Genomic DNA, 23,506 nt, shown 5'->3' on the forward strand with positions numbered 1-23,506 from the left:
CGCGGTTGTCCGCAGTTCGACACTCTGGTGTGGGAGTGGAAGACGCGAGTGTGAAGACAACACCCCCTTCCCCCGTGTATTTCCTGCTTTTTCTTTCTTTCGCGTCTTAGTGAGTTGGTAAAGGGTAACGGAGGAAGGCGAATAAAAGATAAATACAAATAGAAAAAATGTTTATATAATCGGTCTGTAAAGTAAGCTAGTTAGCGACATGGTACACAAGACAAAGTTAGTGAGGACCTTTTTCTTCACTCTGGATTTAGGAGGACTCCAGCCGTTCAGGTAACTCGTTAGCTTCCCTGACGCTACAATGTTCACGGTTTCTCATGGATATCCAGCAAGTGTGAAGTTGTTGACACGTCCCCGGGTTATTGTAACTGCTCAGACAAGGTTCAGCTAATGGAAAACAGGGCAAGTGTATTAAATTGACCAAAGGAAGGACTCGGCTTAGCATGTTGGCCTTGTTAGCATGCTAAGTTGGTGTAGCCTGCGCAGACTACGTTGACGAGTACAAATATGGGGTTTTCTTTGGGGTTTTCTCTCCTGTGTGCGACCAGAATTCAAGTTACGTTTATTTTAACCATGAAAATAAACAAATGGTGTTTGTCCAACATTGTACTAATGAGTCTAAAGACGCGAGACAAGGCAGGGTGTGGCAGCGGAAGAGCTACACCACACCGCCTAAAGTCATCGCTTGTCTGCCTTCACAGACGTGTGAACTTGAGTAACATCCCATCGCACGAGTTTTTTAATGAAGATGTTGTCTCACTGATCCACTTAGTGAATACACTGAGCTTCAGCTGGCAGACAGTCTGCTCTCCCTGAGCTGCTATCAGTCAGCAGCTGTCGTAATTCATGGCGTAGATATAGAACACCTTGCGCATGGAAACCCCCTTTGTCTGTGCAGAGTAGCTTGAATACTCTTAAGGAATGTGACTATATCTCAAAGATCAGAGCCTCAGGTCAAGCAGGTCGTCTACGAATCACAAGGTTCAGTCCCCATCTCCTCCAGACCACATGCTGACATCTCCTTTGGCAAAACACTGAACTATGGAGTCAGTTTATAACCACCCAGTGCCTCCATCAGTGTGTTTTAATGCATAAAGTGCTTCAAATGTATTGCATGAAAAGAGCTGTATGAATAGCTGATGGACTTGGACAAATCCACAAAAAGAAGTAAACCTCAGAGCAGCAGCATAGATCAGCTGTAGAGTATAAGTATGGCGCTCATGGGATAAATCAGTGATGGAAGTTATTCTGAAGCAGTCACTATTTCCCACTGCAGCACCATGGGGGGTGGGGATGGGGGGGACATGTTGCTGCCATCAAATTTTAAATGACCTGTTATTTTTCTTAAAATGTTTACTTTTCTTACTTTAAACATTTAACACCGTTTCTGTTTTCTAAAATCCTGATTTATAAGATTTATTCGTTCATGTCTGTGTCTGTGCCGTAGATCTGATGATAATACATTGATAATAAAATTATCATAATGAGTACATTGATAGAAACAAAAGTGTGAGAATAATTCCAATTTTTCACAAATGGAAGACACTGAACAAAGGTGCTAGTTTTCCAGGAACTGACGGCTCAGCAAATTCACCTGCTTCAATTCACCACATTTGAAGTCAGTAACTGACTTCGAGGTGAAGTTGCAGAGCCGTTCTCATTTCCTTCTCAGTTCACCACATTTCTGTCTAGGGCAGTGTGGTGAATTAAGGTGAATTTGCTGAGCTGGGCTCTTCCCTCCTCTATTCTAGAGTCAAATGTGAGGCCATCTGACAGCTAAAGCTTGGTTCAAACTGGCTGCTGCAGAACGACAATGACTTTGTTTTCACAACTGCCATGTGTTCATAAAGAATTTTATGATAAAATCAAATACAGTACTGAAAGTATGTGTTTTTTTGTAGAGTTAAGGAATTCGATGGTGCTTAATGATCAAAGTGCGAGAACAAATCTGTACAAGTGAAGAGTAACAGGTGAAGGGGAATATGATGATGTGTGATTGAATGAAGACTTAATCTGACACCATCGACTAAAACGTCCCAAGGAAAAATTGTTTTAAATGTGCTGATATGGCTTTCATCCAGATGTAAAGAGAGACTGAAAAACTATTAAACAGCTGATAGATGATCATCATTAATATCAGTTAAAAATAGCACAACAGTGACAGAGCACACAGAAGATAGAGACAAACACAAATGTTAGAGATGTCTTACAGTATACAGCAGTTTAATGGTCCTGCAGATTTAGTAATACTCATAAATGCCCCTATTTTCCTTTTGTTGTTGTTATTAAGCTTTATTTCATAAATAAAGTGCTGAATTGGCAGCAGGAGAGTTTATCTGCTGAATACAAGTACAACTGGCTTTATTTTACATTGAACTTGTGCATTTATGCAATTAAAATGAAATGTTATTCAGAAGTAATTTTTCAGGTTGATTCCTCCATGTGTGAGTGAATTCAAGCGTTACATCAAAAAGCTGTCACATTGTGTCACATTAAGACTTTTTCTTTTGCTATTTCTGGCTTCCTTTGGTAAACATTCTGACTGCAAAACCTGAAGTTCAGGACAGATCTATGGTTCGCGCTGTTGTCTTGATAAGTTTACTTGTGAAACTCAATGTGAAACAAACATTTTAGTACTCAGAGATAACATCACATTAATTCTTGCCCCAGCATAGAAGTCTCGAGTGACTGCTTGAGGTTTGAGGCTTCACGGGTCCCTGAAGCGGAATGACTTGTTTGCTTCACTGAATGCAGTGTGTGTGTGTGTGAGTCGTCTTTTATCAGTATTGATGGTGTTTAAACAGGAAATTACTACTTCACTGAAAGCTACTTCAGTTACATTACTTGCACAATGTGACTGAAGTAGCTTTGTGTGGTTAAAGTCATTCAATAGTAGATTAGCGTTAGTTTAGTGTCATTAAGCCTGTGAATGACTCCATTGAGCTTCAGCTGACAGACGGACAGCCTGACATTTATTCTGTCTGATGTACTGATCAGTTGTCTGACAGTTTTGTTGTGAATGGAGTGGAAGTGAGTGTAGAGAGTGGCAGAGACCAGTTTCAGTTACATTCAAGCACTCATATTATCGCTGAATGAACCAGTAACCCTTACCAGCAAAGTCCCAGGTTCAGAGACCTAACTGGGGTGATCCTGACTGTAAAGCTGCTGTAATGCCAGCAGTCATTCACAGATCTTATGATTTCTGCTCTTTTCTTGTTACAGAGCGCACTAAACATTTTACAGTTTCTAATTCATTGAACCTTATCCCACACAACTATATTGTATCCTCTGGGATTAGTCACTGAATAAACATGCTGTGGTAGCACGCACACGGCCACTAGAGGGCGTATCTCAGCTACAACAGAGAAGCTGGTGGCTTTTTAGGATTACTTGATGTGCAGGTGCCAGTTACTTCACAGATTAATGTGCAGATTATTTCCTTGATTAATGTTCTGTTTTTGTCTTTTGTTTTTTGTTTTTGTTTTTTGTTTTTATTGACAAAGATTTCACACAATAGTGAGATGACATGGTGCCAATAACAAAAAGATAGGAGACAAAGTCACTTGACTTGGTTATTCTCAGGATTAGAAATGAGCATATCAGAGGAACAGCTCAGATTGGGCAGTAACCCAGAGACTGAGGTGGTGAGTGATGCAAGGCATTGCAATACAACTACACTGACAAGAGTGAAAGGATCATCTGCTAATGTGATGGCAAAACTGTCAGCCAAGAAAAGAGAGGAATATTTGCCCATTACTGACTGAGTGATTAAATGTTTTGATTCTAAACTCAAAGAAAATCAGATTATGTAAGAGTGTGTGGGAATTTCCATCTAATCTAATAAAGCATTCACACCTTCCCACTTATCCAAATCCTGCAAACACTTAAGTTGCTCGGCACACTTCAGTTATGACCAATACTGAGATTACTCAGCAGTTTCTGTTTTAGACAGAGGACTTTAGTTGGAGTATTTAGGAAAGCTTTTCACGCTTGACCTCTTTGTTCATCAATGCAGGTACGCTGGATTCTTCTGATACTGACTTAAGAGTGTCCCTGGTGTCCAGCAGGCTGAAGATCAACATCTGGTAAGAAAGCTTTCTGTCTTTTGATGAACTGCCCTTTTCTTTGTGTCAGTGAAATTTGTAATATAAAATCCAACATCACCAACATCAACAACACCCTGCGACAGATTGGCGACCTGTCCAGGGTGTACCCCGCCTCTCGCCCTATGACAGCTGGGATAGGCTCCAGCGCCCCCCGCGACCCTGAAAAGGATAAGCGGAAGCGAATGGATGGATGGAAAATCCAACATCAATCATAAAGGTTGTCAAGCAGGCTTCGTCTTTTTGGCTTCTGATTGATTTCTCAGTGATTTAGATTTAGCGGAGGGCTTTATAGCCTGAAGGTTTTATCAGGATTTTTCAGTAAATTTGTGATATTATTTAAAACAATACAGGAAAAAAATACTGAATAAATAGTCAAACAAATGAACAACACGCTTCTTTGTTTGAAGTGTGCATTTGTTGGCACTTGGTTGACATTCACTTCCTGCTTGTTTCTCTTTGCTCACACACCGTCACAGTCTGGTTGCTCTCAGCGGTGTGTTTGCCTCAGGTAGTGAAAACAAGTCTGTTGTCTCCACAGTACTTAGTACAAGTGCCAAATCTGTGTTTTTCTCTGAAAACCCAATAACTGCAGTCTGCTCTTCATGTTCACTTTACATTTCACATATAAAGGGAGGGGCTATTATTTTTCATAAAATTGTTATTTTTCTCAGTTTAAACATTTAATATGTTTTTGTGTTTTGAAATCTTGATTTATTAGATTAGCAAAGTTGCATCTGAACAAACCACAAGACTTGTGCAACAATGTCAGTTGGACAGGTGTGGAGACGTATGGTCGTGATGCAGGGGACCATTTGGGGAAATCCAAACACTATATCAGCACAAACTAGGGCTGCTCGATTATGGCAAAAATGATAATCACGATTATTTTCACTGAAATTGAGATCTCGATTATTTGACGATATTTATTTAACAATAACAATGTATTGAATAATGGCTTTAAACATTGTCAAAAAATAATATAAAATAGTGTGCAAATACTGATAACAGTGCAAATGTTTGTAATATAAAAAATAAATGAAAAATGTAAACATTTATGTTTAGGGAACTTCAAAATACTGCATAATACTGGTTGTTCACTGTGTTGATTGAGCAGTGGTCTTTGGCGAGTGAAAACGTTACCGTGTTTGTTATCTCCTTGTGTCTCTGGGAGCTGGTGGGATATTTAGTCGCGTTGTACAGGGTAGCGTGAATGGAGGTCTGTGAGGATGAAGCAGGTGTTGTCAAGAGTTTTTCTCTATGTTCCTTCATTGTTTGATCGTATGTCACTTTGTGAACGGTCTTCAAATGTTTGAATAAATTTGTAGTATTGCTCTGTGGTGCAGCTACGACACCGTAGCAAAGTTTACACACTATGTCTAGTTGATCCACGTCTGACTGCGCAAACCCATAATGTTTCCACACCACTGAAGTTGTTTCACCTCTCTTTTCAACCAGCGGCATTCTTTCTTCAGCCATTATCCTCACCAAATAACTTCTGCTTAGCTTTCCGAGCTTCCCTCGGGTCCTCTTAATTGTTGTGACGCGTGTTCGAAACGCAGAGAGGTGCGCTCGATTTGTCACACGGAGCAGCGCGAGAGTAAAGTATGAGGGAGGTGCTAATAATCGGCTCAGTCATTTTTAATGATCATTGAAAGCCCAGATCGTAATCTAGATTAAAATTCGATTAATTGAGCAGCCCTAGCACAAACACCTACAAACTACGATACTACTTGCAGTCATTGACTGATTCATGAACTGCTCTGTATTGCAAACTATTCTAGAGTCAAATGTGAGGTCATCTGTCTGACAGTTAAAGCTTGGCTCAAACTGGCTGCTACAGAAGTTACTTTGTTTTGTGAAGCTCAGCGACTTGTTAGCTTCACTAAATATAGTGTCTGTTTTCTTCTTGTATCAGTGTTGATGGTGTTTACACAGGGAGTCATTCACACACTAGTTTGTGTAACTGAAGTAGCTTTGAGTGTTTGAAGTCATTCAACAGTAGATTAACTTTGGTTTAGTGTCATTGAACCACTGAATGAGTCCACTGAGCTTCAGCTGGCAGACAGCCTGATATTTATCTTCTCTGATGCACTGATCAGATATTCAGGCCCATAAAGACACTCAAATCATGACTCATGTCTTTAAAATGAGGCTGTTGGTTAGTGGTTTTTGTGAGCAGTCACTGCATGTAGAAAAAGTAAGCTTACTCTCTCAGACTATATTTTGTAATTTGCCTTGTATGATATTCACAAAGAGCGGCCTAGCTTTGAGTCAACAGTGTCAGTGGTTTTCCCCTGTAGTTTATGCGCTGCCTCAAAATAAATACTTCATTCTTGTCCAGTTGTCATACAGATTTGTTGTGTAGTGTAAGTGAGGGTAGCAGGTGGGAGAGAAGCAAATGAATGTAAACAGCTAGCAGAGAGACGGCAAAGGTTAACTTCAGTAAAGGACAGAATCTCACACACAGCCTGCTGGGTAATAAGATGGCTTTAGCCTCTTTAATTTAAACTAGTTCCATTGTTCCTCATGTCATCTGAAATGTTCTCAGCTTTCATTAGAAATCTCTTCTATCATTGCTGCATGTCGGCACTCACAGTATAATTTCTTGGCAGTATCCCATGGATGCTGAAGAAGTGTGTTTGTCATGTGGGGCTGACAGATCACACGGTCCCTGTTTTCCACCCGTCATCTTCTGTTTCTTGTTTGTTGGTCCTTCTCATGTCACCTTTGATTCCAGACTTTTATTACTTGAGCCACAGTGAGTGTGTCGGGGCAATGATACTCAGCACTCCTCTTATTTCAGCCTGAGAGTTCTCTTTTATTTACAGTAATATTTATTTGACTGATCAGTTCTGAGTCTGTCATTATTTACCACAGATGATTGTGGTTCATGCTCCCACTTTCTCACTGTTGACAACACTGTTAATCTTATCAGTGTTATCTTAAATATATTCAGTAGTGCCGTGTCTTTATTACCAAGTGGAACACAAAGCTCTGAAGTAGCTGCAACACCACCATTATCTCTTAATGAACTCAGCATTTCCAGGAAGGACCCAAATTCAGAAACCTTGGATTTCTTTGTTTGAGGTGATCCCGACTGTAAAACTGATGCTGATCATTTTAGTGCAAATTTGTTGGCAGGTCAAAGTTATGTCTGTGTGAGGGACTGAAACCTGCCTGGATACACAGAAACTTACTTTGATGGTTCTTATTATACACAAGCAAGTACACAGTTTACTCCACTGTAGGTCTCATTGGTCTGTTTCTACACACTGAATGTTGAGTTTAGTGTCTCTGCTGAAACTGTGGAAAATAAAAATGCTTTCTGCTCTTCATGGTGCCACTCTAAGTCCTTTGGTGCAGTTTCTGTATAAGCTAATAAAGCATTCACATCTTCCTACTTCTGCAAATCCTTGAAACACTGAACTGTGAAGTGTGCTAAACAGGTTATTAGTAATACTGAGGTTGATCAGCAGTTTCTGTTTTTAGCCAGATGGATTGACTTCAGCAAAGCTTTTCACTTTTTACCTCTTTGTCCGTTAACACAGGTACGCTGGATTCTTCTGATACCCACTCAAATGTGTCTCTGGTGTCCAGCAGGCTGAAGATCGACATCTGGTAAGAAATCCCTGCTTTCTCTCTTTAAGGAACAGAATCAGTCATGTTTGCCCTTTTCTTTATGTCTGTGAAATTTGCAATACAAAATCCAACATTGGTCATGAAGTGTGTCTTGCAGGTTAGCTGTTTCCACTATTGATTGCTTAGTGATTAAAATTAGGGGAGGCTGTTATAGCCTTCAAGGTTTGTCTGGATATTTGAATAAAAAGCGTCTTTTTTACAGCAGTATAGGAAATAACATTGAATAATGTGTCAAACAAATGAATGAAACACTTCCTCATTTGAAATGTGAAACTGAATTTGTTAACACTTGGTTCACATTCACTGCCTGCTTATTTCTCTTTACTCGCGTGTCGTCACAGTCTGGCTGTTTTCAGTGGTGTGTGTTTGCCTCAGGCAGTGAAAACAACTCTGTTGGCTCCAAAGTATTTTACAAAATACTCAAATGTGCAAAGTATTGTGTTTTTGTTGGTGGTCTGACCTCTTGTCACCAAACCACTTTCATACTATTGTAGCAGCATCTTCTTAGCTACAAAATCAACATGCTGCTCTCGTCCCAACACGTGTCTGTACTTGTGTGTTGTTATGTAGGATAAGGAATATGTGGCACAGTGTCACTATATCATTATTATTGTGATGTGACACTTTTTTATCACATAGAAGTTTATCAGAATCAAAGGGTTTTATTGCCAAATGTTGAGCAGGTTTACAACATTAGGAAATTGCTATTATATTGGGTGGTATAATATGGCACAGCCTTAATCAAACTATACAGTCCAGCACTAAAGTGAGAGTCACTGTGAATTTCTTCTGACTTCCTTTGAAAGATAACATGTGGAGTCAAAGGACGCTCGCCTGGGGTTTATGCTTAGTAATAATTGGTAAAAAAAAAAAATAACTGCAGTCTGCTCTTCAGGTTCTCCTGAATGTGTTGTTCTGCATATGTAGATGGAGCTTCATGTTAATCAGCTGTTCACTACCAGAGAATTTACATGAATCACTGTGATATGATTATGTAAATATGCTGGGGTAGTTTAAAGTAAAGGCAGTGAGTGAGTGCTGCTTTATTTGACTGAAATGTGTGTGTTTACCTTTTATTTCTGTTAAATCAAAAAGCTTAATAGGGTCATATAAATGTGCAGGAAATCTCTGCGGTCTAAGAATAGATCGAGCCCACTTTGATCTGTCAGTGTGTTAAATCTGACTCAGCTGAATCTGACAGTGTCTGCAGCCCCACAGTGGCGCTGCCTACATGTAATGCACAAACATCCTTATCATATGGCCGTGAAGGCAATACCATCACCTAGAACAACAGTGTTACAAAGAGAAATGAAGGTGTTAAAGAGATTCAGTTCTTAAGTGTGTGTCCCTTCTTTGCATTAGCTGGCTCAACAAAACCTGAAACCACCTCCGAGGTCTCGATGTTGATTTCCTACTTTTTTCTTTCTTTCCGTCTCTGTTTGCTCTCATACTGAAAGTACTTTAACACCTGCTTCAGTTGGAAACAATGACAGAGATCAGTAAAGGATGTAAAAAATACAAAAGCAAAAAAACTGCACTGGTGCTGATAAGAGAGGAAGATAAGTGAGGAGTGCTGCAGAAGTTGTATGATCTGTGCACTCTGACTATTCATCTAAGGGTGAAATGTACACAGATGGAAGTGTTGTCATCACACTTTCCTCTGTCACCATGTAACCACATCCTTTTGGTTACTGGTTACAAAACAGTCTAAACTATTTTAAGCTTCAGCTTCAAGTGTGTCTGACGTCTTTAATTAGAGAAATCCAATCAGCCACTTGAATTTTCAGAGTTCTCATCTCAGAAAATTGACAACATCATTTTAGGCTTAGAAAGCTGCAATTTTACTGCAGAATTTCAAACAGTGCAACGTTTAAGAAGTTTCGTCTTCCTTTCTCTGTTTCTTATTTCAAAATTTCTTTGTTTCACTTTTAACCAAAACATGTGCAGTTGAAACACGAACCACAGTTTGATGGATATGAATCCTTCACAGTTTGAACATCACATTGACATAAAGTTGGTCAGATTTAGTGACATTTTGAACATTTACTAAGTGCTGTGCAGCTGAGTGAGTTCAGTGTGTTCATGCATTACCTCTTTGTTGTGTGCTGGCACATACTGTGCATTCACACACAGTTAAAATGTGGTTTTATTTGCATAAACTGCTGAGAAGCATCAGTTCATTCATGTACAAGTAAACACAAAACCCCATTTGAGTTTTTATCTGATGCTGCCTGCCTCATGAACTGATGAGGGTTTCTCAGCAGCCTGACATCAACTTCAGGACTGATTGATTGATAATACTTTATTTATACCGAGGATGATCCTCGTATCAGAGAAGAGAGAGAGGGACGCACACTGATAGTGGCTACAATCTAAAAGACACTCGCTGTACCAGACTGTTATACAGGGTATGAATATGATCTAGTTTTAATCTATATTTTGAATAAAATTATAAAGTCAAAACATTTTTTGCAGAGACAGTCATAACTCCAAAAATGTTCATAAAAAGTTTTAAAAAATACAAAGTTTAAAAGTGAGAGATTAACCTGAGAGAGAAGTTCAAATGATGCATATGGTCAGTGTGAGTGAAACCTGGTCTCCCTGGTGAATGTGCTGTCAGTCAAATCCATTCCTCTGTTAAATGACAAAGCCTTAATAAACCAAAACCTTTAATGCATTCAAACTCAAACAAATGTTCTTAGGTCCAGTAAGATGTGAAATCATGCGCAGTCCTCTGCAGGCATTACAGGAAGAACTGGTGATATGACACTCGATGCATCACTCATTGGCTGTATCCCAATTCAGGGTCTGCAGCCTTAAAGGTCGCATTTTAAGGCCAATTACGTCACAGCGACGCGACGAAGGCTGTCCCAATTCAAAGGCTGCTCGAAATGCGGCCCTCAAATGTGTCCTTCATTTCCCTGAATTTTAAGGATGGGTCGGTGTAGACTTCATGGCCCAACATATCCCAGAATGCATAGCGCGGTGGTGGGTGTGGATAATTTTGCCGAAAAAAAATGGCGGAAGAGGGGCGGCCGAAGAGTAAACTTTTAAAAGTAAGTACTGAATATTATGTCACTTATTTATGTGCAAATGTTTAATAATGAAGAACATTAAAACATTACTGTTGGCCACATGTCGGCAAAGTTATGTGACATTAGTGATGTTTGTACTAACTTGGTTTTAAACCCTTTACTTTAAAATATATGCCGTTCAATAGTTGACCTTAATCTGACAGAGAATGTGATGATTTCATGGATATTTAAAGTAAGCACTGAGACAAATTTAGTAATGCCAACATATTAAAAGAACAGTATTTGTCTCTTATATATAATACATTCATATATACAGTGTCAAAGATACTTGTCTTTGAGTGAAGATTTAAGGTGACAGGAAATATAAATAAATGCAACTTGAATCTTTACTGCAGCTCAGTATTTGAAACAGAGTTCATTCACTGCTGTAATAACTAATACTGATTGAAATAATAACTTTAATATTGGACATATTATATTTACATTACCAAAGTGAGATGACTTTAGTCTCATGAACAACATTAGCTAATTGTTATTAACTAGCTAATCTTAAAATGACTGTTCAGTGCAGAAATGAAGCCCAACAATCATGTTTCACAGTCCCGTGGTCTCAGCCTCAGATACTTATTAAATCAAAGCTCATGTAGAAACAAATGAACAAAAGATTTTCTCCTTCATTTCTGTCAAACAAAGCTGTATGACACGTTTCCAGCTGTTAGTATCATGGTTGCTAGGCAACCTGGGCAGGGTGACGGAGGCTAGGCCGTCCCATTTCACAAGCCTACAAGCCTCTCACTTCCGGCCTCAGCGGTCTTTGAGTACGCGGCCCTTGTGGACCGTTAAGGCTGCGTACTTTAAGGCTGCAGACCCTGAATTGGGATACAGCCTAAAGCTTTAAGCAGCTGCGCACGCTCACGTGGACGCTAATCACGATCACTGTCTAGCATAACACCTGGAGCTAAGGGGGCAAAACAATCACATTTAAACCCAGTGGGAGTATCCACTCCCACTGGGTTTAAATCTGGGACTCTCCGCCATTTGACCTTAGAACTGAAGAAGCTTCTCGGATGAGAGGTGAAACGTCTTCAAGCAACTTAAAGAAGTCCAGACGCTTTTCTTTGCAAGCTCCTTTGACTACGATGACCTGGATGACTGAGAACCTTCACAGACATAATGTACTGTTTATAAGATTGGGGAAAGCTGCAGTCAGCTGAGACTGAAGAAGTCACTTGGATGAGTGACGAAATGTTTCTCCCACAAAAACCTACGTCCAGATGAACAGAATCAACTTTTGGAGATCTGTCTTCTATTGTTTCTCTATTGTACTGTTATATTATTCTTTCAGTTGCAGACTACATTTATAGTGGCCGTGGTAATTTGGTGCTGTTTTTAAATGTGCTTATAAATAAACTGTCATAGTTAACATAGTTAACTCAATCAGCTGCGTTTTACTTTAAATGTACGCAGTTTATTGTGTTTATTCGTTATTAGTAGAAAAAGGGGGGAAGCTGGATTTATTTGTCTGAAAGGAAAAACTGTTAAGTACGTGAGTGAGCTGTAGCGAGACAATACGGAAGAGAAGGGCAGGGTGTGTCACCTTCACCAAATCCATCTACACACTCGATATGCTGTCAATAATCAGTTATCCCACAAACCACGAGGTTAATTTTTGTGTGTATGGTTACACATTCATCAGCTGAGGGTGGGGGAGGCGTTGTCCATGAAGAGCCAGGCCTCGTCTCCACCTTTCTCCATGAAGGCCCACCTCTGCAGGCTTTACGCCCTCAGTGTTAACGCCATTTATCTGTACCAGCCTGTGACCGTGGCTGAAGCTGATCCCAGTGTTGAACCAAAAAGTTTCTTTGTGTGTGGGTTTTTTTTTTTAATGTCTAAGACCTTTTGCTGATATTGATAACAGCATCTATGAAGGCGTTATATGTAAAGTAAAGAACGAGCTCCTGCTGCAAGTATCTTTATGTTTCAGTGTTATTCTTTCTACATTATAATGAATCCAGTCTTACTTACCCACTTAAAATATCTATATAAAAATATTATGTTATATTTGTTGCAATTTCAGGAATGTTGTTGGCGGCTCAAACGGACTTTATATCAGTCATGGGAGATAGGTTTGACATATGTTTCACAGATTATGGTCCAAAAGGTCACTTAGTGAGAGCCTCCTGCAAGAGACAAAGAAAGATGTCTGTCTGCCTGCTGTGCATCAAACATGTGATGTGACACTCGACACATCACTCATTTTACAAGCTCATCTTTTCATGTGCTTTGTACAACCTCATGTTCATGACTAAATGTAACCACTGCAGTGTTTGTGGTGCTTCTATGACAGATGCTCATCAAGCACAGTTTACACACACATCTTAAACAAAGTGAAGCAAAATTTTTCGGAATCAAACCGCATGTACAGTCAGAGCCATAATCACAGCTACAGTCACTCTAGTGATACAGCCAGGGACTTATGATCTTATGCCTTTCATAAGACTGTATGAAAGGCGTAATTGATAATTACAGGTCTGTAGCCAGTAAAGCAAATGGAAAGCAGAGGAGCTGTCCTCACAGTGACATGTTTATGAACCAAAACAGGATTTGTCGTTGATAAAATGACACTTTGGAGGAGTGTGTACCTGCTAAAAATCATTAAAACAGACCCAGAAGGAAGCGTCACTCTGTCAGTGACTTTGTGCTTGTTGTATGTTTTTCTCCTCAGCTGTCAGCTCACATGGCTCAGCTGTTTGTATAGAAGTTTAGATTTAAATGTCTCACACATGCTGTGTAATACTTCAATACCATCAGTGTTTATACAGGGAGTTATTCACACACAAAGGGAAATGTTTAAAGTCATTAGCTGCAGATTTATTTCCATGTAGTGGTTGTTTACTGAACGAGTAAACTGAGCTTCCACCCTGATATTGATCAGCTTGTACGTCTCAGGCTCAGATGGGTCAGAACAGCCTCAGTCAGGATTCTTCATCTGTGTGATTAATGTGAGGTTTCATCTTGATCATCCCAAAGAGTGGTGGTGGTGAAATCCTCAGTTCTGTTAGAAAGTAACCAGTTCGTCCACTCTATGTATACTTTTACCCTTATTTTTTACTGTATTAAAAATCAGTGCTGTGTTTATGGCCTGGGTTAAATAAAAACAAAACAAAACAAGATGTAATGAATGCAACACGCTCTCATCTCAATACCTGATAGGGTTAGTTTGGCCTTCACAGAGGCCTCCACCTCCAATCTTACTAAATGTTGCACAGCAGTTGATTAAAGCCTAAAATGCATGTACTCGAGTAACTGCTGTGCCGGCTTTAAACACAGGGAGACTGTGGCCACACTCTCTCTGTGTGGCTGAGAGCCTGCAGGAAATCCTAGCAAGGTCATAAGTCATAACAAGGAGGCTGGCCGTGTGCCTGGTCACCAGTTGCAAAGCACCCCTTACAATTGTCTGAGTGCTCTGGTATTCCCGACAGGCTGTTTAACAAGCTGCCATTAATAGCACAGATGTGGAGACGAGCACAGTGCTGCTAATGTTTAGGGTCCATTGAAACACTGTGGACAGAAGTAAGATCAGCTCAGATTTGTCCTGTATCCTTCCTTCACACCAACTGGTCACCAGCAGCCAGCTGAGGAAACAAAAGGCACACTTACAGTCTAAGCTTTGGTTTCCCACTAATGTTAGAGTTAGCCTCACTGCTACGGTGTCATGTTGTTGTCACAAGGAAGCCACAGGGATCCTGCACTCACTCTCCATAGAAAGTGACTGTGGTAAATTAGTGGTTCCAGTTTTCATAATAAGCTCCTTGAAAGTTGTCAGTCTGTTTCACTGTGGTGAACCTTACCATAGTCCTACTCAGATCCAAGCACCCTGCTTTAAATGTGGTTGTCTGTGCTGGTCGGCCTGCATGTTTCTCTGTATTTGACAAAGTGGTTTCTGTTTGTTCTCTGTTACAGCAGCCATGATGGATGCTCTGATGCTGGTGGAGAGACGTGAGGTCAGCGAGGATTCACCTTCAAGAACGGCTGGAGGGGCTTGACAGTGGGAGGTGAGCAGAGCTGGAAGGATGATGGACTGTGTGGTTGGGTGGAGGATACAGACGATACAGTCAGGTTTAATATAAAGCAGGTGGAGCTTTGACAGCAACCACACAGACCCAGGGAAATAATCTCTGGATGATTTAAATGAGACTTTAACTTGTTTTAGTCACATTTGTGATCACTGTGTGGTTTCTGTCTTATTGCACTGTGTATGTGGAAGAATACCTGAGTGAAAGTTGAAGGTTTATGTTGAAGAGTGAATCTGTTTAAATGCAGCTGGTGTACTTACCCTCGCTGTGGTCGTAGGCTGAAGTGAGCTGCCTGGTGGTGGGTGTGGTGTGAGGGCTTGCACAGGGCTTCCTGTGAGAGGGGAAATGTTACATCATCACCTACAGTTGGATGAATTCTGGCTGATTAAAAACCAGAAAAGGTAGAAAGCTGAGTGCAACACTGCTGGCTGTCTCATTGTTATGGCAGCTGTGAGGCTCACCGCTTCGGTGTGTAAAATGACATTTGGCAAAACGGCAGCTGACAGTAATTACAACATCACTCAAGCACATTCTCTAGTAGGTGAGTGTGAGAGAGAGAAAGGAGGGTGGTGCCATTGAGTAAAGTGTTTTTATTTCTCTAAGTAGTCTAATTCATGTTTAAGTACCACATTAACCACACAGTCATTTACTGGTCTACTAAAGCCTGCTGAGGGGAAGCTGTAGAGCAGAGAGGGCCACATACAGCCCACTTTGGTCTCAAGTGGGTGAATCACTGCAACTCTCCTCTCTGTCAGTGTGAAATCTTTAACTACAGCACCATCCTACCCTTACTGTGGTGTTTTTTCGTCAACACACGGTGACAGAAAAAAATGACTTACTGCCAAAGTGTGATTTTTAAAAAAAAAAAAAAAATTTCCCCGACAGGCAGCAGCAGGTCTTGGACAATTGTTACTATGTGGCAACACTGATGACTAAGGGCAGGGCTCTAGACTAACTTTTTGACATGGGCGCACCGGTACGCCTAACTTTAAAAATTTAGGCGTACCGGCACAAAAGTTAGGCGCACTCAAATTTTTCAACCGCATCGCTTAACACCACAGTTTTACATGTGCACTTTCTTTGGGGGGAAGTCCATACAGACAATATTCATTTTTAAATTATTAACTAACAAACTTGTGCTTAAAGTGCTTTGTCAATATTGTAGAAAATGTTAAACTTAATCATCATCTTGGCTCCTCTGACGACCTGTTTGCTGCTGCCTGCTGCTGAAAGGCAGTGGAGAGAGGGGACACTTGGGCAGTGCATTTATTGCAGCATATAATGTGTTTTCTGGATACACTGCTGTTTTTTCAGCATTCAAAGATTGATGGCACCGTGTCAGAGCTGGCTATGAATTTCAGACGGATCAGTCCTTAACTTAACACAAAAGTTATCAATAGTTCTTTTCATCTTTTCTTATTACCCACAGCTACATCCACTTCTGTCAGGCCTAGGCTGCTCACTAGGGCTGGGTGTCATCACTGATTTCTATAATCCATTCGATTCCGGTTCTCAAAGTCCTGATTCGATTCAATTTAGCCTCAGACAGTCAGAAATATTATAATTCTGATCATTTATCAGTACTGACACTTGTGAGACTTCATCCGAATTGTGAACATCACAGCAATGCCTTTGTGTCAAAGTAACTGAGAATAAAACACAGAAAAACATGAAGGAGAGAGAGAGAGAGAGCTGTGCATGAAGTGTGATTTTTATCGTGGTGGAAGCAAAACAGCAAAAGTCAGAGGGAATTCATGACGACATTGATCAAATGTGAAGCGTAGTTTGCTGCTTCTTTTCCTGCTGGCTCGGCGAATTTTGGTTGGAGAGACAAAACCTGCAGCTCAGAATCAGCGCAAAAAAGACGGAAACACAGAGCGGACCCGACGCATCAGAATCACTGAGCTCCGACAGCGTGTCTGTGTTCGGGCCGTGGGGTGAGAAAGCCGAGAAAGACAAAGCTGATTCTGATGCGTCGGGTCCGCTCTGTGTTTACGTCTTTGTGTGGAATCCGTTAATGAATCGACATCGCTTTATTCAAGCTACTCACCTCTCTCTTCCACCTGCACTTTCAACTGTACCACGGCCAATCAGAGAGGTCCCGCCCCTGACTATCTCTGATTGGTTTAGTCCACGATAGGGGCATAATGTGTGTCTGTTGTTGACCACACGGAGAGTTGCAGAGATTTTTTTTTTTTTTTTTTTTATTACCCGAAAATATTTGGTCGCACCGGTGCGACCAAATATTTTTTTTTTAGTCGCACCACTGAAAAATTTGGTCGCACTCTAGAGCCCTGACTAAGGGGATTTACCAGAGAGCTGACTGTTTTATAGTCACACTTCTCTCTCTGCAAAGTATGCACACCAACATACAAACAAAACTTAATAAAACACAACACCCCAACCAGTCACAGCAGATGGCCCCGCCCCTCCCTGAGCCTGGTTCTGCTTGGAGGTGTCTTCCTGTTAAAAGGGAGTTTTTCCTTCCCACTGTCGCCTTGCTCATACGGGGTCATATGATTGTTTGGGTTTCTCTGCATGTATTATTGTAGGGTATACCTTACAATATAAAGTGCCTTGAGGCGACTGTTGTTGTGATTTGGCACTTTATAAATAAAATGTAATTGAATTGGACACACATAAAAAGCAGTCACAGTATGCTCCTGTTTAAAGAGTCAGAAATATATATGCTCCTCCTGTTTTCTGTCATATGATGATGATTCTGGTGGATCCGTGTAGCCCAGTGACTGTATAAAAGATATTTTATACAGTCACTGGTGTAGCCACTCACACACACACACACACACACACACACACACACACACACACACACACATTAAGTTCAAAGGTCACAGAAGTGGCACACCTGATATGTCTTTGTTTAAAGTTAGAGTTAATGCCAATAGGTTTGGGGGAAATACATTGATGGTAGGCAAAGCACTTTATATTACAAGATAAAGACCTACAACAACTTTAAGGTAAGCTAATGGCTCAGTCTCACTGACTTTGACAGTTTATCAGCATTCATTGCTGTATCATCAGAAATAGATTGCAAACTGATCCCAGTCAATCACAGACTGATATCATATTGACTGTCTCGTGGCAACAATTATGTCAGGATTTGGTGACAGTGTTGGTGTGTTTGATCGTCTCATTTTGGTGCAAAGAAATATTTGATCTGACTGGATGAAACTGATGTTGACAAAGTTTAACTTTGAGGACATAATTTGCAGAAACAAAGTGATGAATCACAGTGTGTTTTATTGCAAAAGTCAGAATGTCACAAAATGTTTCAACAATGCAATAATATACTATCATGAGTGAAGTATGGTGATAGGATCCTATCGTGTGCTGTCTGCTGATTCCTGCCTCTAGACTTTGATCTTTGCTGATCGGCAACATTAACGTCCATCAGCACAGCGTTTCCCACTGAGAGCTGTGGACTGGCTGCACCTTGTTGACAGGCTGAGTGACACTTGGAGAGATGTGGACCGACCTCGGTCTCAGAAGCTCAGTTCTGCACGAGTGCACTGAGCCTCAGCAGGCAGACAGACTCCCTGACATTTATTAACTGTACTTGCTGTACGGGAGCAGAGAGATCCAAGATGAGTCAGTCTCTGTGTTGTGACTTTATGAGATTTCCAAATCATTGCATTTACATTTTAAAACAGAGTTTGTAAAACTGTGATTCAGATTAATTTAATTTTAGCTCATTGTTCTCCTGCTGGGCCCCATTTGTTGGTTCATGCTCGCTGCTCTGAGACTGTGTGGCTTGTAAAAGCAACAGTATATTCTCAGCACAAAGCAGAGCACGTTTCTTAACAGCCAGTGAAAACTGTGCAAACCTCAGGAGTAGAAACCAAAGTAAATCAAGTTATGATATTAAATGAAGGCTGTGTGGGAGCGCTGAGTAAACAAGTGCTGCTGTGGGGCTAATTTGGCGCTAACTGCTTTATGTTTAAATTAACAGGGTGATTCTCTTCAGTATTACTGGTCAACAACTGCACATAATCCCTACTGTGACTGTGTGTGTGTAATCAGTTACAAAACTAAAGCAGCTCATGTTACATGTGCTAATGTGTTGTTGGCTGAGGCTCAGGAGGTTACAGAGCAGATCACTTTCTAGTCTCCCCGTCTAAATGAAAGCGTTGTGTAAAAAACACCAGTCTGTTGTCCTTTTACTGTCTGACATGTTGTACAGGGTGTCATCTGATTTCAAAAGGCTGTATTTTTCTACAGTAATGAACAAAGTAGCTTAGGGGTAGCCCCTTTGACTGCCTGCTCAACCATTTGGTTTAGCATATTTTGAGAGACTATATATAATGAACTGGAGTACTTAGCTTAACTCAACCTTATTGAGCCATCTCTACCACTTGGTTGAGTTATGTTATCCTAAAAAAAAAACACTAGATGGCACTGTGTCAGGATATGGCAGGCCTCATCTGCCACCCTCCAACCAGGAAATCAAAAAGCAAAAAATCACTCTGGACACATGGACTGTTTTGGCTAAAAATTTTAAAGGTAAGTACATTTTTCTGCAGTATAAACATGTCAGAGTCTTTACTGAACATGATTATGTCATTTGATACCAGAAAATAGCTGTAATAAATCCATAATATTTTTTTAAAAACATGCTCAACCAAACGGTTGATTTGTCAATTGATGGTAAGAGTAGCAAAACTTAGCTAATGTTTAGAACTGTTGTTTTAACATATGAAATTGACTATTTACTATTGAATATAAATAATTTAATGATCTATACATGTAAATATGACATGTTTAAATTTTTCCATGACAAATACTGTATGTTACAAAATGTTCTAATGTTTAAAGATTTACTCACTTTCTGTGATTATTTTTTAAAGTACAGTTTTAAATGACACATGGAAATCAAACCAACTATATTTCTACAATTTTATTTTTTTTAATGTTTATTAGATGGATTGCAAATCCTTTTATGGAGCAAGACAACGCACCTACCTGGCCCTTGTACCTGAAAATTCTCAGGACTCCGATGGTGAACTGAGTGATGATGACCCAATAGAGGATCCAGATTTTCAACCCAATTTTGCAGATGATAGTGATGAAAGCTGCTTTGATGTTTCCCTGGATGAAGATGCTCCTTCAAAAGTAGATCTAATAAACTTTCGCGTAAAATGAGCAAAAAGGAAAACTATCCTAAAAACAGTTCCTTGGATGAAGCAGAGGATACATTAGACCCATCTTCCTCTTTAGTCCCAAAAAAAGACACAAGAAGAATCTGGAAGCATGAGGACATTGAAGAATTTCAAGTTCCAGATGCAAGTTTCGAAACCCCTGACGCCCTACAGTCCCCATTCCAGTACTTCAAAATGCTCTTCACTGATGAAATGATTGATCATATTGCCTATCATACCAATCTGTATTCTGCTCAAGAGGCGAAAGTTATGATCCCATGCCCATCACTCATCCCTGCATACAATGAGCATATGGGAGGGATAGATCTCTCTGACATGCTGGTACACCTGTACAAGACCCCAGCCAAGTCTACAAGATGGTACCTGCCACTCTTTGGTTACATGCTTGATCTGTCCATTGCAAATTCCTGGCTGGTCTACAAGAGGGAATGTGGACAACTAAACCAGAAACCAATCACACTCAAAAGATTCCGCCTGGCAGTTGTGCATAGCTTGAAACAAGTCAACAAGCCAGCAACCAAAGTTGGCCGACCATCATCCAGCTCTCCACCACCACCAAAGCGATACACCCCAAGACCCTCACAACCACAGCCAGATGTGCGATATGACTGCTTTGGGCATTGGCCACTTCACTGTGACAAGCGAGGCCGATGCAATTACTGTCAAAGGGCGTCTCAAGATGGAAATGCCAAAAATGCAATGTTTTCTTGTGCTTTAATGCCAGTCAGGAATGCTTTGCAGTGTACCACCAGAAGATCTAATCATCAAGGGTATTGGTGAAGTTGCATGAGCGGCAAAAGAAAAGAGCCAGAACTGTTTCAGTGTGTTCTCAAATTTTCAGTGCAAAATGGCAATGGTATATAATATACCACCAGAATTTTCTGGAAAATAAAATAAAAATGTTAGTGCTGTTCCAACACTACAGTGAAAAGTTTATGTTAACAACAGGTCAAAAGTGAATTTGTATGTTTATGAATTTTCGGTAATTGCAGATCAAGTTTTTGATCAAATTTACAATATTTTTGTGTTTTATACATTTTGTGGTTTGTTATTATAACGCCCACTGTTGAAATGGAATCCAACAATGTTTGATGTTTTACTACCACAATAAAGTGGGTCAAACACAAAATTGGGTAGTTATTGTTTTGCAAAATGAGTATAACCTTTACTTTTTTCTACTAGTTATGTCTGTAGAACTTTATGTAGTTGTACCATAGAGAGACATCTCAACCGTTTGGTAGAGGGTAATATTTAAAAAACTATAAGGTGTGTATAAATTTTTTTCTTTTTGATTGTGATCATTATTGACCTAAAGGAATAGAAAATATGGACAAATAATTTTTTCATTGTATTTTTCTTGGTGAGGCAGTCAAAGGGTTAAATTAACAGGGTGATTCTCTTCAGTATTAATGGTCAACAACTGCACATGATCCCTACTGTGACTGTGTGTGTGTAATCAGTTACAAAACTAAAGCAGCTCATGTTACATGTGCTAATGTGTTGTTGGTTGAGGCTCAGGAGGTTACAGAGCAGATCACTGTCTAGTCTCCCCGTCTAAATGAAAGTGTTGTGTAAAACACACCAGTCTGTTATCCTTTTACTGTCTGATATATTGTACCTGGTGTCATCTGATTTCAAAAGGCTGTATTTTTCTACAGTAATGAACAAAGTAGCTTGTGGGAATTTTTAATTAAGTTTGTTAAATCAACAAAAAGAAAGAAACCTCAGGTCAGCTGATCACATGGTCCAAATTAAAGTCCTCCTGGAGCTCAATGCACTGGATCCAGCTCTAACTCCAGATGATGATGATGATGATGATAACTCTTGGTTAATATGAAGGCTGTCAGGAGGCTTCTTAAGACTCATCATAACTCTGCTGCTCCCTCTCTGCAGGTGCTGTATTCAGCTGACATGATGATGCTGCTCATCTTCATCTCCAGCTGTGTGGGTGGAGCAGCAGCAGAGGTGGAGGCTGAGGATGGTGTGGATGATCAGGTGTGTTTTTTTTTTATAAGATTTATTTTCATTTTTAAATTGAAAAACAAACAAAGCAAACAAACAAACAAAAAGCTCACAACTGTGGCACACAGCAAACATCTACAACTAACCACAACATGGCAGGTCACTGTGACCACAGGAGCACTTCTAGGTGCAAACTCTTGTATCCATGCTTTTCAAGAATAACCTCAGACATCCGAAAACCAAACACAAAAAGTGATACCATAATGACATTGGTAATTACAGAAAGAATTTGGACAAAAAAAAAAAAAGGACAAGCGTTCATGCATTTAAGGTGGAATAGATTGTGTTGGCTCTGGTGATTCAGCTGTTTCAGGGCTGATCAGCTGTTCTACAACTTTTACCTCGGGGGATTTGTGCCACCTACAGATTCTCCTGTACCTGCCAGCACACTGACACTTTGACTATCACAGGCCTGTGTGTGCACATGTGGACGCTCTGTGTAACAATGATATTCATTTTAGCACTACTTACTACTGACATGCAAGAGAGGAGGACCAGGTTTCATTCCTGTGCTTATATCTTACTAAATGCAGGGTAATGACTGTGTAATGTGTTGAATTTAATGTAGTGGACTGTCTGAGCGCATCTACTGATAAGCTGAGTCAATAGAAGCACATCCTGTAGATAAGCAGCTCTAAGATTTACTGTCTCTGCTGCTCTGAACGAGTCCTCTGAGCTTCAGCCGCAGACAGAAACTCACATTTATCCAGTCAGATTCATCTTCAGGACCTGAGGGAGCAAAGCAGACACAAACTGCAGAATATTTTATTTATTGGTCTGTCAGCACCTAATCAAGCCTCTCTGACCACATATTGTTGAATTGCTGGCTGATTGTGTGAGGCTGTAGCTCCATCTGTCTAATGTTGGTGTAGAGATCATCCTTTCATCAGCTGCTGGGACAAAACCTTAAAGCTCAGATAGAGATAACAGGTGTCACACAGTAACTGTGAGATGAGCTGTATCTGCTGATGGGAGGCTGAGGTGGAGGTGGCTGTGATAAAGGTGCTTAGATTTGCACTGGGAATGACAGCTGTCAGGTATAAGAGTAGTTATATCTGATGGACTGGTTAGTTTGGACTGTAGAGGATTACATTCATTTGATATTGAGTTGGGAGTGGTGGGAGGATTGTTGTGGTAGGTGTGACAGAGCAGAAGTGAGTGATTGAAGGAGAATAATTAGTTTAATAAAATGTCTTCACATGTCTGTGAAATACTCAGCTTCAAAATAGAAAGCGCTGTCCCCCTGTGACATCTGTTAAAGAATAGACTGTACTGATCTCTCAGTGCATTATGTGCTGAGGCAGTTGAATCAGTGTTTGCTGCCACACACTGCTCTAGTGTGTACACATGTTATATGGCCATAAAACTGTGAGAGATTCTGTTCTTGAGTGTTTCATGCAGGCAGATCCTGATTCAGCACAGCTTATAGTTTCTTATTTCCTGAT

At 40.3% G+C, this 23,506-nt stretch overlaps 1 long non-coding RNA gene across 1 annotated transcript in view; it reads left to right on the forward strand.

Moving 5' to 3' along the window:
- Positions 1 to 23,506, forward strand: part of LOC116316780 — a 26,558-nt gene continuing 3,052 nt past the window's right edge. The window contains exons 1-5 of the long non-coding RNA XR_005612530.1: positions 1 to 279; positions 4,022 to 4,091; positions 7,661 to 7,730; positions 14,750 to 14,841; positions 21,933 to 22,034. This is a non-coding gene — a long non-coding RNA (uncharacterized LOC116316780). The remainder of the gene's footprint in view (positions 280 to 4,021; positions 4,092 to 7,660; positions 7,731 to 14,749; positions 14,842 to 21,932; positions 22,035 to 23,506) is intronic.

This window comes from Oreochromis aureus, linkage group 3, assembly GCF_013358895.1.
Source record: "Oreochromis aureus strain Israel breed Guangdong linkage group 3, ZZ_aureus, whole genome shotgun sequence".
In the NCBI taxonomy this organism is placed as follows: domain Eukaryota; kingdom Metazoa; phylum Chordata; class Actinopteri; order Cichliformes; family Cichlidae; genus Oreochromis; species Oreochromis aureus.